Source organism: Schistocerca gregaria, chromosome 5 (assembly GCF_023897955.1).
Source record: "Schistocerca gregaria isolate iqSchGreg1 chromosome 5, iqSchGreg1.2, whole genome shotgun sequence".
In the NCBI taxonomy this organism is placed as follows: domain Eukaryota; kingdom Metazoa; phylum Arthropoda; class Insecta; order Orthoptera; family Acrididae; genus Schistocerca; species Schistocerca gregaria.
In genome coordinates, this window is record NC_064924.1 from 645583746 (window position 1) to 645601444 (window position 17699).

The following is a 17699-nucleotide window of genomic DNA, read 5'->3' on the forward strand; positions in this document are numbered from 1 at the left end:
TGTGCCACTCATTGTTCCTGAACTCAATTATCTCCAAAATTAGACTCACTTAAAACAGCACTGTTCCTCATTAAGGATAAGCACTTTGATACTTTTCATTATTAAATCAAATTCATGGATGCAAAGTGAACATTGCAACAGTCCCGGATAAAGCAGTGGTAATCACTTCAGTAAAAACTTGTGTTATTATGTACTGTATGTATTTAATCACGAGAACATTCATAGCCATTGAGATGTTAATGCGAATTTAACCAAAGTAAGTTAAATTGAGCCACAAACAACAGTAGTTCTTCGATCTGAGGCTAATCTGTTTCTATAGCGTTCAGAAAGAAAATTAAAATGATGAACTTCGATCGTGATCGGGGACATCGAATGAGCACTGTTTGAAAATTAACACGAGTACTTAAAAGTACGTGCATCTAACGCACCTTTACTAGTTAATACCTGTTCTGCTAAAGAGAGCACGCACTGGTAACATTACCGCAACAATATTATTTACACTGAAAATTCAAAGCTAAGAAATTTTGTAATTCCTGCCTGTAGCTGCTTTCATTACATTCTAGCGTCGTGTAATGTTTACTGGATTAAACTTTATTAGTGAACCTTTTACGCAGGAAGTACAGTATGATATCAATGTTATTAAGTTAATAAGATGAATAAAGAATAAGCGCTGTAGTAAGACAACCGACTAGCGGTATTGTTTGATTTAATAGATTCACTAACGAAATATAAAAGGCACATATTTCAATCTTTGATAATGAAAGGTCTTTGAATGAAATTTTAGTATAACAAGACCATCACCTCTTACCTAAGATACTGAAGAAAAAGAAACCAGGGACTAGATTCCATGAAGCATTAATTTTTACAGTAAATGTTCGAAATTCCTCTTCTGTCATCCGCGCAAAGTTGACCCCGGAGAAGAAAGGACTGGCGCATGCACTGGAATATGCTTAACACAAAAAACTGTCGCAATCAGAATTACTTTAGCTGTAATTTCTTCACTGATATTGACTTCTGTGCATCCGAGGCTGACTGAATGTCGTTATATGGTCATAGCTGCACACGAGTGCATTTCAGACCTATGGATCTCCGGTATATTTAGCTCGATACGATATCTACTATACTGATATGATATATATTGGTCTCTGCTCACTGTTTACAAATGCCAAGAAGAAGTTAGATGGTATGATAGTAGTGTTACGTTGAACTTCCATTCGAGCCTACTGGTAGATTATCTGCGAGATTTTGAACGTGTTTTGTTTCAGCTAAATCCTGGGGATACCGTAGTTGCAGACACCTTCGTATTGCATCCAACATTGCCCTGGGTCACTCATTTTCTGTTCAACATTATACATAGCCTAATTACATTAATGTCACCCCCTGCCAAAGCCTGAATATTGTCCCCAAGCACCCAACACCCTCGAGAGTGACGAGATCACCAAGGGAATGCCACAGAAACATACCCCAGACCAAAATGCTCACCTCTCCGCCCTAGACCTCTCCGGTGAATGTTACACGGTATTTGATATCAGACGGTTCACACGGTACCCACCAACTACTATCTGTCCGATGGAGCATAAAACGTGATTCATTTGGAAAGGTCACCTCTCGTCAATCATTTGACGTCCAGTTGTGGTACTGGAATGCAAATTCCAGGCTTTGGCGCGGAAAAACACAAGAGTAAACATGGGTATATGAAACAGACCCATGCTGCGGAGGCCCACACGCTGCAACTTTCGCTGCACGGTTGTTGAGGAGACACTGATGGTAGCCCTTTGGTTAATCTGGGCAGTCAGGTGCCCAACAGTTGTTTGCTCGTGCGCATCTCGGCAGCCGTCGTTCAGCCCTGCCATTTAGGGCCATTGGTGGACCACAGTTACATCGGCGCCGCTTTTGGACAGCGCCATTTTGCTATGCACGGTGTGTGTCTTTGTCCACCGCGACACGCAACAGCGTACAGACTTAGTCATGAAAGAAGTGCTTCCACTCTTTGCACAAAAGCCAACGATCATGCGGTCTTGCACTTCAGAAATATCACCCTCTATTAGCATTACAACAAAGGTTGCAATGTTTTCCGCGCCCCGCCGTCACACTTTATTTTACCTCCATTGTCAGTGTTGCCATCTGCCGTGAGTGAGTGGTTACGCCACGCTAGCTTTGAACATAAGCAGTGATCACGTTAATATGAATGGCCCCACTCAGAAGGTGATTTAAGTACGGCACGCGTTCTATGCCCTCTATCATCATTCACTGTCTTCATGATGCTGCTTGTTTTTGATAATGCCCTCAACACTTATCTAAGTTTGCCTCTCTTCAGAAGCTGACTGGCGTTCCCTAACAGGGAACCAGAGAACAGTAGACATGCAAGTATCTTTGGCTACTCCTCTGGGCTGTTCTACTTGATTCCTATCCATCCCCCTTTCCCTCCCTCCCTTCGTTCGTTCACCATTCCGTGAAATAGCAATTAGCAAACAATTCAGAAGGGTGTATACCACTCCTCTAATATACTGTGTTGAAGAAAACTGAATATCATAAGACGTTAAAGAACTCGGTTTTCTCACTTTGGAGATACGTGCTGCTTGACGTAGCCCGCCAAACATCTGATAAGAGTGTTAGTGACATAATGCTCATTACTCCATCTTTCTCAACATTCAGTGTCGGTGGCAAGCACTCGAAAGATATTTGACAGTAATTTTGTTTTTCATAATGTGGGGAAACAGTCATAATATATTTTTTTAAAGTCAGTACCGACATTAGACTGTTTTTATTTGCAGCATTACATTTACACTATCATGATTAAACACGACAGTATGCCATCTTAGGCACTGTATAACATTAAAACACTTGATACTGGCACTGTAAAGCCCAAATCATGAGCATGTAAATGTAATACTGCAAATAAAAACAGCCAATGGCGGTGCTGACTTTAAAGAATGATATTTGATAAGGTGACTTTATTTCTGGGAATTGAAGCTGGGACGTCTTCTACCATCGCTCACTGCTCGGAATGCAACAATATTCTGTAATTGTTATACAATATTAAGTATTACGACGATATGGCGCCAGATGATATTATAACAAACACAATCTAAAACATAGTCACATTCAGAGGTATTGTACAATTACAATAACATATTAACAGATTGTAAACAGAACACAACACATGCTTATGTGATTATTCACAGTTTTAAATACTTAGTTATTCATAATACCATACTTCTCCGGCGAATGAATTTGATTCAGGAGATATTTGCTTCCGTTTAAAACGTCATCAAATTCCGAAGAAGTGTATTTCACATTATAATTCAGTATCATTAATACTTTCGAAATCTCTCATTTGAGTTTTGATGTCCCTTTCTTATACGTCAAAGAAAATTCACACTCGACTGCTGCATTTTTACCAGGAATACGTAACGCAAACTCTATAACGTTAGAAATACGTTCATAAGTTATATTTGTCAATGTGACGTGCTGGAACATTTGTGCGCAATGCATATCAGTGACCTTTTCTTCTACACTCCATTTTTCTATCTGCCGAGGCATGACAAACTGCTACATATTAAGTGCTCTAGGAGCAAGTCATTATGATTAACTCTGCAGTTTGGTAATACATTTTTAAAAGACTTTTAGCATTATTGTATCTCATCCCACACAGGTACACAGTGCAAAAGAACCCATATGTAGTCTGAAAATGCGTTTGGTCCACTGTTCAATGTATTGTACAGTACTATCATAAAATTCACACGCTATTTCAGTAAAATCTAATGTTCATATCAAATCAGATTCGAATATGCTTAAATCACTTCTTGCAACGTTTGGCATGAATGTGGTTATTCGTTTTTCTGTCATATTCATTATTATATCATGAACAGCTTCTCCAACCCCTAAAATAGTAAAATGCGATCCTTCTACCTTCAATACTGCCCCATGAGAAGTCCTACACTATTCATACAAACGAATTACACACGAAAGGATCAGGGTAACCGCTAAGCAAATCCATCTCACTAATACCAACTGCAGCGCAAATATTATTGAAGATCTCGAACTTGAAAGAGTCATCAAGTAGGATGTATGAACCCATTTCATAATAAAGAGCGTCACGATATCTTAGATTAGGCATGCTATGTGGAAATAAAGTATAGATTCTTGGAAGAAGTATAAAGTTACTTGCTGAAGCGTCATATGACCCTCAATTAGATTTGATTTCTAAGAACCAGGGCACTTCGCTGTCCAAGCAGAATTGTATGATTACAAGGGGAATAGGCTTAAAGAAATGGAACTGACCCGGCCAAATAGAGACGTCTGGGCACTTTATATCTGATCAGTTTCTTCTGCCTGAAAGCTTTTGGTCTCTGTCAATATTTGCCATGTAAAAGCTGTTTCTAAGTTACATCACGCTCACTTCCGACTGCTACCAAAAATTTCTTGAAATTCCCCGTTTTTTCAATAACAATCGTTTTTACTTATATTTGCTCTGTCAGTTGTTATTTGTATAGTACGTTTGCTGCCTTTGATTTTCCTGTCAGTATCCCTTGATCCAGGCATTTGATTTCTACTAAGACACCAATTTACTGATATTAAATAAACTAAAAACACAGTACGTGGAATACTTTTACTACACGTCACCTAGACAAAATCAGATTCTACATTCTTATTTCCTAGACCAAGTGGTATCATTGGGTTTCTGTGTCTCGAACATCCCATTTGTTTCTCGTCATTATATTTTGATGAAACTTGCTTTTGTTATGAAACAGATTCTTATACTTGAGTAATTTTTTACTAAAGTTTGTTCCAGGAACGTTTCGGCAGCATGTGGTCATCAGCAGGTGCTTCAAAACTGTAAGGCACCTGATGATGGTAAAGCACCTGACGATGGCAGATTGCTACCGAAACGCATTTTGCTAATAAATGTTTGTAAAAAAAATTACTGAAATTGCACAAAAAAGCAAGTTTCATCAAAATGCTACCAAAACAAAATTAAAAAAAAAACTGGATGTAGGAGATATGGAAATTAAATGATAGTATTTGGTCAACAGTGTATGAATGTGTGAATAAATATTAGTAAAAAGTGACGAAAGCCGAAAATTTTTTTTAATAAAATTATAATACTGCGGTTGACCTGATTAGCTTCCCTACAGCATTTATAAATTTAAGTTTTAGTTCCGTATGTTTTGGCACGAGTAGCGTGTGGAAAGTCTATCAGTAAATCACAAACATGATTTGCATGCATACTAGACTGGCACCCTGAGCGATAGACTCTTTTCTGTCATAGAGAAATCTGCACTTTTAAAACATCAGTTGAATTACATGTCATGTAATTAGGACCAGTGGCGGATGCACATGGGGGTAGCGCGGGGCGAACCCCCCACCCGTTACGAGGCTACCCGCATTGCCACCCACGCCGACTCCGCCAGTCAGCTCGCATGCCATTCGTTCGTTTCTTTCGTCAGTCGACTCGACTTTCCTATGTAGCAAGCGCGACCGCGTTGGATCGACTTAATGGCTTAGCTTTGTTCAACATTCACACTGACATCGATTGTCCTATTGCCGATATAATTAACCAATTTGCCAGCAAGAATAGGCGTATAGGATTTATCATTTAAGGAAGAGAACCACAACTGAACCTTTTTTATATCACAAGATGACATTTTCTTGTACATGTGTATGATTAGTTTAAGTAAAACTTTCTTAAAATTTGCATGTAACTTGATTTTATTTTATTACGGTAAAAGTAAAGGAATGACACAGTCAAGGCAGCTTGTAAAAGGAAAAAGAAGGCGTATCAAAAATGGCTACATACTAGAACTCAGATAAACAGATAAAGTTATGTTGAAGAAAGAAACAAAGCCAAACAGATAACTGCAGCATCCAAGACGAAATCTTGGGAAGACTTTGGAAACAGATTGGAGACGTTGGATCAAGCTGCTAGAAAACAATTCTGGAGTGTAATTAGCAGTCTCCGAAAGGGAGGTAAGAAGGAAATAACAAGTATTTTGGACAGCAATAATTTTATCTTGGAACTCTTCCATTTGGTCCGTGTTTGCATAGAAAAACAGCAATATCAGGAGTTGAGTCCGCCTTGATGCAAAACACCTTGTTATATGTTTAATTTCTTTATTTCCAAGATAAAATTATTGTTTCTACGCCATGCCAGGTATTTCCAGTAAAGCTCTTCAACAAATTTAAGAAAACGGCAGTGAAACTACACCAAACAAACTTGAACCTCAAGTACAACAAAATTTGCTCTGCCAACAACATCATTCCTAATTATATTAAAATTAATGTAAACAACATGTCACCTGCAGCACAGCGTGCTAAACGAACAGCTGAAAAAGCTTGGCTGAAATATGAAATTAGCTCTCTATACTCAAAAAAACAAGAACTGAATGTCAGCTTATACAAATTACACCTAGAATTAGGAAACCATATCTCCAGCTCATCAGTACTGTATGACACAATAGAAAGAATAAATCACCACTCACAGTCAATAATGCAAAAGAAATGGCAGAAACAAGAACAGAAATTAAATAAACTCTTGAACAAAAACTGCTCCAAAACCGAGACACACACACAACACACATTCCACGAACGCTTGATTAATTTTACTGACATAACACTCACAAAAGAAGAACAACAGCTACTTGAGAAAGGCCCAAAATACAATTTGAACACCCACATAACACATAAGACCATAGAAAATCTTATTACTGAGACTGAATACATCATAGGACAACATGAAAAAACTAACACTCGAGACTTCAACCCAGGCCTAACAAGAGAATTAGTGACAGAGGAAATGAAACAAATCATCAGAAGGAACAAACCATCAATAAACACAAATAAAAAAACAGCTGATGAGAAAACCATTAACAGTATACACAGGAAACTAAAACAACACAATGCTCTCATCACCAAGGCAGACAAAGGGAATGCTCTAGTGTTAATAACAAAGGCAAAATACATTGAAAAACAGAAAAATTTCTGGCAGAGAGTAAAATAAGCAAGCTAACCAGTGACCCAACACAAAGATACCAAAGAAATGTAAAGACTCTCTTAAAAAACATCACACACACCTTGACACAGAACCAGACAAAAAGAATGACACAAAAAAACCCTAAAGCTCCACTCTTAACAAGCCTGCCAAAGGTCCACAAACCTCTCATCCCAGTCAGACCAGTGGTTGACTTCAGAAAAGCCCCATCTTACTTACTAGGGAGACACATGCACACATTCCTACAGAAAACATACACATACACTAACAACAGAAGCCTCAAAAACACAGGAGACATAATAGAGAAAATTAAGAATGTCAACATCCCCCCAACAGCAAAACTGGTATCTTTTGACATCACATCCATGTACACAAACATACCCACGGAAGAAACTATAAACATTATAGAACAACAGCTAAAATGCAAGAAATTCCCAGACATACAAATAAATGAAATCTCATCCATTCTGAGGCTGATCACAGAACAAAACTACTTCACTTTTAACAACAACTTCTATTTGCAACAAGAGGGGCTACCCATGCGATCCCCCATCAGTGGAACCTTAGCCAACATCTTCTTGGACCATATAGAGAACACAATATTCAATAACATTGTAAAACAAGGAGGGTACAAAATAATCTACTGGTATCGATATGTGGATGACATAATCTGTCTTGAAGATGAAACACATAACAGAATAGAAGAGCTACACAGTAACATCAACACAGTACACCCACAAATCCACTTCATAATGGAAATAGAAAAAAACCAGACACTAAATTTCTTGGATCTTACAATCACAAGAAACAACCACCAACATGAATTCCCCATCTACAGAAAACCTACATCCACAAGCACTGTTATCCATAGCACATCCAACCACCCTACAGTACATAAATATGCCAGTTTCACACACATGCTCCACAGGATAAACAGAACACCTCTTAAACCAGAAAACTACACACAGGAACTAAATATAATCAAACAAATTGCTGTTGAAAACGACTACAAAACAGACATCATAAACAAACTCAACAACAAGATAAAACGGAAAACTGCAGTACACACAGACAACACAGCAGACCACACCACTCCAGCAAACAGAGGGAGATGGTACACACTTACATACAATAACAAAATATCACATAGAATAGGAAACATATTGAAAAAACAAGGGATCCCAATAACATTCAGAACTAACAATACAGTTCAGAAAAGACTAAGACCAGACAGAAAAACCGCAGACAATTTCAGCAACGCTGGAATATACCAACTCACCTGCAACTCCTGTCAGGCCCAGTACATAGGACAAACAAGCAGAAACTTCCGAACAAGGTACACAGAACACATGAGAGCTCTAAAGAGTGACAGCACACATTCAACTTTTGCAGAACATCTAATGAACCAAAACCATAACCCCACTAATATTGAAAACGATCTACACATTCTGAAAAACAGCAACAGTCTATACCAACAATTAACAACAGAAGAAAATTACTATATACAAAAGGCCATAGTCGAAGGGAAAAATGTAATAAACGAATACACAACACTTTGCAATAACACACTCTTTACTGCTCTGAGAGAACTGGCCAAGGACTCAGAACAGACAAGCACACACACGCAATAGAACCACTTCCCTATCACACATACAGACATAAATAAAGACCAGGAGTCGTCGTAATTCGCGCTACAGTTTTCATAGCCTCTCTCGCCACATGCGATACACCTCTCGCGACACGTGCGAACGGCAAGATGGCGTAATACCCGCAAGCCAAAACAAAGTGCGAAAGTTTTGTTTTGTGTATATAAAAGCGTCTCCACACCATCCAACGAACGTAAGTACACAAATAGCTAAGTAACAGTTTCATTACACTGCATTCCACAACGCTGCTGCAATCCCAAGAGTATATTGCTGACATACACAGTTCACCTTCAGTATTTGTTTACTAACAGCCGCTCATACAGTTTGCAGATGACATGATGTTCGTGAATAAAAACGGTGACATAAGCACGGAGTAAATATGTTGCAAACAGCAAAAATAATGCTCAAAAACATTATGTAACTTGCAATAAAAAAGGTAGTATAAAAAAGTATATTTCAAAAAACGATCAGTAAAAATGTAATAATGTGCCACTCTGTTTGTGTAACCATGCTATTCTCTGCATGTTCTAGATTAAAAAAGCCCACTGATGATGGTGATATTTGTCGCCGAAACTAGTCTGGGAAAATAAAGAAATTAAACATATAAGAAGGTGTTTTGCATCAAGGCGGACTCAACTCCTGATATTGCTATTTTGGACAGGTCAGGAAAACTGCTGGTGACTCCTGTGGATTCCTTGGGCAGATGGAGGGAATATTTTGAAGAGTTGCTCAATGTAGGTGAATATACGATCAGTAATGTTTCAGATTTCGAGGCACAATGGGATAGGAATGATGATGGAAATAGAATCACATTTGAGGAAGTGGAGAAAATGGTCTATAGATTGCAGTGCAATAAAGCAGCTGGGGTGGATGAAATTCAGTCGGAACTCATCAAATACAGCGGAACGTCGGGTCTTAAATGGCTACACAGGATAATTGAAATGGCCTGGGAGTCGGGACAGGTTCCACCAGACTGGACAAAATTAGTAATCACGCCAATCTTCAAACATGGAAACAGAAAAGATTGTAACAACTACAGAGGTATCTCTTTAATCAGCGTTGTGGGTAATATCTTCTCAGGTATTGTAAAAGGAAAGTGCGAGTATTAGTTGAGGACAAATTGGATGAAAATCAGTGTGGGTTAGGCGTCTTAGAGGTTGTCAGGACCAGATCTTTAGTTTACTGCAAATAATCGAGAAGTGTTACGAGTGGAACAGGGAATTGTATCTATGCTTTATAGCTCTAGAAAAGGCATATGACCGGGTTCCTAGGAGGAAGTTATTGTCTGTTCCACGAGGTTATGGAATAGGAGGCAAACTTTTGTAAGCAATTAAAGGTCTTTACATAGACAGTCAGGCAGCAGTTAGAGTTGACGGTAAATTGTGTCCATGTTTCAGAGTAGTTTCAGGGGTAAGACAAGGCGGCAACCTGTCTCCACTGTTGTTCATATTATTTATGGATCGTATGTTGAAAACAATAGACTTTCTGGGTGAGATTAAGATATGTGAACACAAAATAAGCAGTCTTTCATATGCGAATGACTTAGTTGTGATGGCAGATTCGATTGAAAGTTTGCAAAGTAATATTGCAGAGCTATATCAGAACTGTAAGGACTATAGTATGAAGATTAGCATCTCGAAAACGAATATCAGTGGGAACGAGATATAAACAGATTGAGTACCAAATAGGAGGATCGAAGTTAGAACAGGTGGACGGTTTCAAGTACTTAGGATGCATATTCTCACAGGATGGCAACATAGTGAAAGAACTGGAAACGAGGTGTAGCAAAGCTAACGCAGTGAGCGCTCAGCTGCGATCTACTCTCTTCTGCAAGGAGGAAGTCAGTACCAAGACTAAGTTATCTGTGCACCGTTCAATCTTTCCACCAACTTTGTTGTATGGGATCGAAAGCTGGGTGGATTCAGGTTACCTTATCAACAAGGTTGAGGTTACGGATATGAAAGTAGCTAGGATGATTGCAGGTACTAGTAGATGGGAACAATGGCATGATGGTGTCCACAATGAGGAAATAAAAGAAAAACTGGGAATGAACTCTATAGATGCAGCAGTGAGAGCGAACAGGCTTAGAAGGTCGGGTCATGTTACACGCATTGGGAGAAGCAAGGTTATCCAAGAGACTCATGGGTTCAGAAGTAGAAGGTAGGAGGACTCGGGGCAGACCAAGGAGAAGGTACCTGGATTCGGTTAAGAATGATTTTGAAGTAATATGCTTAACATCAGTAGAGGCCACAATCTTAGCACTGAATAGGTGATCATGGATGAATTTTATAAGGGGGACTGTGCTCCAGACTGAAGGCTGAAAGGCATAATCAGTCTTAAATGATGATGATGATGATGATGAAGAAGAAGAAAAGTAAAGGTAACTCAAGATATCTTCAGCGTCCCCTCCTTGAGGTTTTCCTGTATCCGCCACTGGTTAGGAAACGTAATTCGTTTGACACAGTAACAATAACGCGAGTCATTGTTTAAAAAGAATTTTCCTCAGCTAAAGGTGGACAGCGCGTACCTAGTACTGAGTTTGACACGACTTGTGCCACAGTTATTGCGTCCGTAGGCGACACTTCGTGTGACACAGATTTAATGCTGGCACCACGGGTGGCCAACATATTTATTTTTACTTCTCTAACGTCACGTCTTTATCTTTAAAACTGAGAAACATATTACACTTTTTTTTAAATTTAATTTCTGCATCGCCAACATTCTGAGCAACAATTACAATACCTGAAGAGAAATCCGGTACCTGCGTCATTACAACAGACAATGAATTGAAAGATGTAACAGATTACTCAGTCCACGAATTTACGTCCACGAGAACTCGATATGGCTGCAGATAAGTGTTAAGTAGATAGCGCATAATTGTCTTGGTATAACCTTCAAACAATAACCAACGTAAGTAATACGACAATGCGACATAAGAATTTACGTTAATGCAGCAGCTGATTACGTCGGTGATAGTACCAAACGCACGTAATATTAACTGTTTTCCTGACGAGCAAACGTCGATCATCAAGAGTTCACTCATTACTAACGACGCAGGCCTTCTTCTTATCTACAAGATCACATCACGCTGTGTTCGGTAACTTGCGACGTTACTTTGAACTTGTCTTCCGACGTGTCCACTATCTCACCAGAACTACAGCTGTGTTAACCAGCGATGTGACTGTGAACCTGCACTCAGCCGCCATTTTACTGATATGCACACTGCTTGTGTATACATTACAAATCTCAGGCGCGCACTGATTTCACTTATCAGTATCAGATAAGTCGTCTTAATTTGGTGAAATCTGAGACCGACACTGATTACGCACACCACGATGTTTTCCAATGAAAGGACTCCATGCAGCATCCAACCGGAAACCACCGTCCTTTCTAATCAAGTTCTCAGAAAGCCGTAAGTCGACTGACTCCTCGAACACATATGCCGCAAAGTTTATTTGTAGTCCATCGTGTAGACATTACCAATGCAGGGCTCGAGGAGACGAGTATGGCGACGCGTTCACACAGCCCTCCGGAATTTTCTGAATTTTGCGTACTGCTCGTCGAATATCACATTCGCTGCACTTTTATGAAGTCCTTCAAGCACCTGCCTGGTGTACTTATGGTCGTCTTTTATCGGTTTAGAGGGTAACTATGTTTCGTTATTTATATTTCTGTTGTAACATCTAAATCATATGAAACGAATATCTGTTTCCTACGAACAGAGTTCTGCGATGTAAACATTCCGACCGCAGGCTATCTACAGCTCATATATTATGAGCTTGATGAATCAAGGTCGTGAGAAAGCCCACTGTTTGTGACGCAGCGTGTACGGTTAGGCCATGAAATCAGATAAATATCAACTGTACTGTTTCTCCTGGGTGAACTTGGGTTAAAACAAATGTAAACTAAATATTACGATAAATTTTATAAATAATCGACAAGTACGCCAAAGAAGTAGAGATAGAACTACAATGGACATGTTATTCCATGGACTCTATGCATGAACTATCTTTCCTTTGTCATTCGCCTATCTTATTTGTTTGGATTCGGACCTAAGAGGACGTTCTTGTGTAAAGCTCATTTTGCTGTACGACCTGATAATATAAGTTGTACTTAAAACCCTAAAAATGTAATGGTTATTTTGCCAAAAGAATTTTGTTTATGTGGTCAATCTATTGTTAGTCTGATAACTAGACTGCCTTAAGTAGATATGGGCCTCAACAAACAATTTTCATTGTTAGGCGCCATCTTAGAAAAAACTTTAACATTTATCTTTTAGCTCATCTACGAGACGTGCCGTCGGTTAGGACAATTAACTTTATTTCAGATCGTACGAGGCCGGAAGCAGGTACTAATAATTTAAGAATTTTATTTACAGATTTTCTTTATATAACGAGGTAACATCCCAGGCAGAAAAGGTCTAGTCACAGGATTCCCGTTCCATTATAGTATTTCATTTGTAGATGCTACTCTTGTTATATTGGGGAATCGAGACGAAACCACGACCTTAAGTTACGTACTACGGTAGTGTACATCGAACACACTTGGCAAATATTCTCTGGTGCAGCAAGCACACGATTTCTCACGAGCCTAGTGTTGGAAACGTAAGAAAAGGACAATTAATTATAGACGATTACGTAACTACCCTGAGAACTGAGCTAGTTTACTGAGTGCTTCTACACGTCGGGCTAAATTAAACAACATATTACACTGTTAATAATTTTACTACATTAGTTATTTCTCTTTTATGCTGAGGCATTGCATTAATGTGTTTCTTTTTTGTACAAGTCACGGCACATATTTTATGACATTACACAAATAGTGACAAAATAATAAAACAAATTATTTTATTACATTACACAGCGTGATTTCGATACAACATGTGTCTGAGCATAAGATCACTCCTGCAATGGAGGAAAATTAAAATTACAACTCCAGGAAATCAAATTTACATGAAAAAAATAGCTGCTTCCATAAGCAAATCGCTAACTTTTCCGTCCAACTGCACAAACTACGCAAATGTCATCCACACTGATGAGCCAGAACGTTATGACCACCTGCTTGATAGCTTGTTTAACCGTCTTTAGAACTAAATACATCACCGATACTTCGTATCAGGGATCCGAAAATTTGTTGGTAGGTTTGTTGAGATAGTGCCATTACATGTCTGGGCACAGATCATGTACTTCGCGTAAATAACGGGCAGCTGATTTGTGTACGCATTGTAGGTTCTCGATAGCGACCAGATGGCTGGCTCTGAGTACTATGCGACCCAACGTCTGAGGTCCTCAGTCACCTAGAACTTAGAACTAATTAAACAGGATTCGAACCTGCAACCGTAGCGGCGGCTCGGTTCCAGACTGTAGCGCCTAGAACCGCACGGCCACTCAGGCCGGCTATACAAGATGGGTTCCATAGGATTTACATCAGGCAAATTTGGTCCCAGAGGCATCAACGTGGGTTCACTAAAATGGTCCTCAAACCACTGTAATCCGGTTCTAGCTCCTAGACACGCACCGTTATACTGGTGAAAGATGACGTTGCCGTCGGGGAAGACCTCACGTATGACACGTTGCAGGCGGTTTGCAGCTGCGAGCGTGTGTTCGACTACTGCCACAGGTCCCATGTTAGCTCAGTAGAATGTCTGTCATAGCATGATATTGCTCCCACCAGCCCGCGTCCGTAGCACGCTTCACGTTTCGAGCCACCGTTGATCTCGATGACCGCATTTTGTGCAGACGAGAACAGACCTAGTGTAGAAAAATGCGATTCATCCGAAGAGCCGACACGTTTCCATTGATAGACGGTCGAATCCCGATAGTCCAGTGTCCACTGCACAGTGTCCACTGCAATCGTAACTGACGATGTCGTTCTGTCAACATGTGAACCGACGACTGTGCCGCTAAAGCGGAGTTATTGAACGCAGTTTTCCGAAATTCCTTCACCAGGGAAGACGAATGGAATATTCCAGAATCTGAAACACGAACAGCAGCTAGCATGAGTTTCTTAGAAGTAGATACTTTAGGGGTTGCGAAGATACTCAAATCGCTTGATACGGACAATTCTTCAGGTCCAGATTCTATACCGATTAGATTCCTTTCAGATTACGCTGATACAATAGCTCCCTACTTAGCAATCATATACAACCGCTCACTCACCATTAGATCTGTACCTGCAGATTAGAAAATTGCGCAGGTCGCGCCAGTTTTTAAGAAGGGTAGTAGGAGTAATCCATCCAACTGCAGACCTATATCATTGACGTCGGTTTTCAGTAGGGTTTTGGAGTATATATTGTATTTAAACATTATGAATCACCTCGAAGGGAACGATCTATTGATACGTAATCAGCATGGTTTCAGAAAACATCGTTCTTGTGCAACACAGCTAGCTTTTATTCGCACGGCATGGTTTCAGAAAACATCGTTCTTGTGCAACACAGCTAGCTCTTTATTCGCACGCAGTAATGGCCGCTATCGACAGGGGATCTCAAGTTGATTCCGTATTTCTGGAAGCTTTTGACACTGTTTCTCACAAGCGACTTCTAATCAAGCTCCGGGTCTATGGGGTATGGTCTCAGTTGTGCGACTGGATTCGTGATTTCCTGCCAGGAAGGTCGCAGTTCGTGGTAATAGACGGCAAATCATCGAGTAAAACTGAAGTGATATCAGGTGTTCCCCAGGGAAGCGTCCTGGGACCTCTGCTGTTCCTGATCTATATAAATGACCTGGGTGACAATCTGAGCAGTTCTCTTAGGTTGTTCGCACATGATGCTGCAATTTACCGTCTAGTAAGGTCATTCGAAGACCAGTATCAGTTGCAAAGCGATTTAGAAAATATTGCTGTATGGTGTGGCAGGTGGCAGTTGACGCTAAATAAAGAAACGTGTGAGGTGATCCACATGAGTTCTAAAAGAAATGCGTCGGAATTCGATTACTCGATAAATAACACAATTCTCAAGGCTGTCAATTCAACTAAGTACCTGGGTGTTAAAATTACGAACAACTTCAGTTGGAAAGACCACATAGATAATATTGTGGGGAAGGCGAGCCAAAGGTTGCGTTTCATTGGCAGGACACTTGGAAGATACAACAAGTCCACTAAAGAGACAGCTTACACTACACTCGTTCGTCTTCTGTTAGAATATTGCTGCGCGGTGTGGGGTCCTTACCAGGTGGGATTGACGGAGGACATGGAAAGGGTGCAAAAAAGAGCAGCCCGTTTTGTATTATTACGTAATAGGGGAGAGAGTGTGGCAGATATGATACGCGAGTTGGGATGGAAGTCATTAAAGCAAAGACGTGTTTCGTCGCGGCGAGATCTATTTACGAAATTTCAGTCACCAACTTTCTCTTCCGAATGCGAAAATATTTTGTTGAGCCCAACCTACATAGTTAGGAATGATCATGAAAATAAAATAAGATAAATCAGAGCTCGAACAGAAAGGTTTAGGTGTTTGTTCTTCCCGCACGCTGTTCGGGATAGTATGATTGTGGTTCGATGAACCCTCTGCTAAGCTCTTAAATGTGAATTATAGAGTAATCATGTAGATGTAGATGAACACCTAGGGGTTATATGCTACGGAATTCCATGTTCAACAATGTACGATAAACAGTGCGCTCGGAAACACAGAGCAGACAAGCCTCCGAACCCCACATTCTGTGAAGAGTCGTAGACGTCCAGACATTTAACGTCTGGTGTTGGTTTCACCATGAAAAAAAAAAAAAATATTCGGCCAGCTTCACGGTTTTAGAGACACCAGTTCACAGGTCCTGCTTAATAATTATCAGTCGTTTGTCGAAGTCACTTAATGCATTTCCCCATTTGCAACACATATCTTCGCTATGTTGGTCTTCCATCAGTGTTTGCTCCGTTTATATACTTTTGTTTCACAATCAGGTGGCATCCAACGTCGCAGTGATCAGTGCTCGTAAGGATATGGCTTAGAAGTGTACGTTCTGTGTATAAGTAAGAATTGCACAGCGCCTCCCTCATTCAGAAATCGAATTTTAATGTTGTTCGTTGTGAGAAGACGGTTTTATTCCTCCTGTAACAAGGAAAGTCGTCTATTTGCATGGGGCGGAATTCAACAGGGTGCGATACTGAGTCCCTTACAACACATCGTTCATGTCGTCGACCTGGATACTCTATAAGGCACGACGTCGAAGTTCTTCAGTACGGGGACGACATTTGTATATACGCCCATTCGCAGTGCTTTTGGCTTTACGGTGCAAGTGACAAGCTGGTCACATAAGAGTCAGGAAATGAACTTACTTTTTCACCCGTATAATCTGCAGTGTTAATAAAGAAAACGACGCAATTACTTCTCATCTGGATTCAGCTTGACTCTAGCAACCTTCCTGTTCAGCCGCATGATGAACTGTTTGAAACGTCCCCTTCGAACAATTATATAAGACTGGTCTATGTGAAACGTCCTCTTTGAACAATTATACACGACTGTGCTTAAACTGACACACAATATTTTTAGCGCAACGCAATCTGACTTTCAATAATCCCTACAAAAGAATGGCCCTGACTAACATTAACCTATACCTTTCACAAATCACTTACCTCACAAAAAATCTTCGTTGCTCGAACTACTGCAATAGAGCGAGCACCACTACTGCCAGCTAAATAAAAGATTCTAACTACGGAAGGCACTAACTACTGATTGGTATAGTTAGCAAATGAAAGATTTTAATAAAGAACAAACAGTGTATTTACCTTAATAGTCAAAATATATATGATAGTTCATGACATCCAGTCTTACAAATTACAAAACTCCGCCATCTCTCTCCTCACGTCCACCACTGCTGGCGGCTCACCTCCAACTACGCAACGCTACGCGCTGTTAGCATCCAGCTGCCGCTGCTCAACACTACAATGGCAGACAACAATGCAAACTAAACACAGACTGCGCACAGCACAGCCAGTGATTTTCATACAGAGCGCTACGTGGCGGCGGCGTTACCAATAAAAAATCCTAAACAGCCTACTTACATGTTTTGCGTCTGCTTTGACTACAACCTAACCTGGACACACAATTTTGCGTACCTCACAGACGG

At 40.1% G+C, this 17699-nt stretch overlaps 1 protein-coding gene across 1 annotated transcript in view; it reads right to left on the reverse strand.

Annotated features, from left to right (window-relative positions):
* The window catches only part of LOC126272469 (uncharacterized), a 245935-nt gene that overhangs the window by 44477 nt on the left and 183759 nt on the right, over window positions 1-17699 (reverse strand). The gene's annotated exons all lie outside the window — the stretch shown is intronic.